Genomic DNA, 1,034 nt, shown 5'->3' with positions numbered 1-1,034 from the left:
TTCCTACTACAGCATGATTTTTTTGTGAAAGAGTGCTTTTAAATACCCTCTAAATCCTGCCAAAGCCAAAATTCAGACCAGATTTGTTTTTTAATAATATCTTAATACAAATTGATTCCATTAAGTTTTATTTAAATCTTACTCATATGTAACCCAGAACACAAACAGTGCATTAAAAAAATCCCCACGTTCTCAAAGCATTACACTACGCAGCAATCTTAATGACATCTGAGGTTTTACAAAGTGTTTAAATTTTGTAGAAAATTTGTCTTCAATCCTAACCCTGAACACAGATGGCTTTATTATATAGTTACTTCAAGTGTATTGCAGAAATCTCTTACTTTTAGAAGAGAAGACTATAAACTAGTCCAGCAAGGAATTAATCGTTACTCAGAATGCTCTGGCTGCACGGTGGAAGAGGCGAGGAAAATGAACTAAAATCAAACTTCTTTGAGAATTTGGACTGGCAGTACAAAATAACTCCTACCTTTCCCTGCAACACAAACTATTCTAGTAAATAAACTCATACATACTCTTCAATAAAACCTTTACAAAATGTGAGGGATTTATTTTCCATCAAAAGGGGAAGTGGGGGAACAGGAGAAAAACTGATTATGGAATTTCCATAGCTGTGTACTGCTCGATATGAACTGTAGTCACAGTTAAGCTGTGCATTTTTTAGATCTATTTCTGTTGTCCACAGGATGATCTGCATTTCTTCCACCTTCCACAGCTTTCCTCTAGTCTAGTCTGGACTTGCCAGGAGAAAGTGCTCTAATTTTGGTTGTAAGGGACTTACGGTAGTTACTTACAGGCAAAAGGCATTTGAGATACAGCAAGGTAAAAATTAATCTGGATTAAATAATTTCTGGAACCAGCTGTATTATGGGATAGGATCAATCTTTTGTACCTCTTGCACACAGGAGAAACTTTCTAGATCTAGAGAGGAGGTACCTGCATAAGTCACGTGCAGTGACATAATGCTCCAAAATGACTGTCAGTGGTACTTTTCAGTGGTTGGGGTACTAGGCCTC

The sequence above is a fragment of the Alligator sinensis genome, unplaced genomic scaffold (assembly GCF_000455745.1).
Source record: "Alligator sinensis unplaced genomic scaffold, ASM45574v1 scaffold144_2, whole genome shotgun sequence".
Lineage (NCBI taxonomy): Eukaryota > Metazoa > Chordata > Crocodylia > Alligatoridae > Alligator > Alligator sinensis.
Note: the sequence above shows the minus strand (reverse complement) of the source record.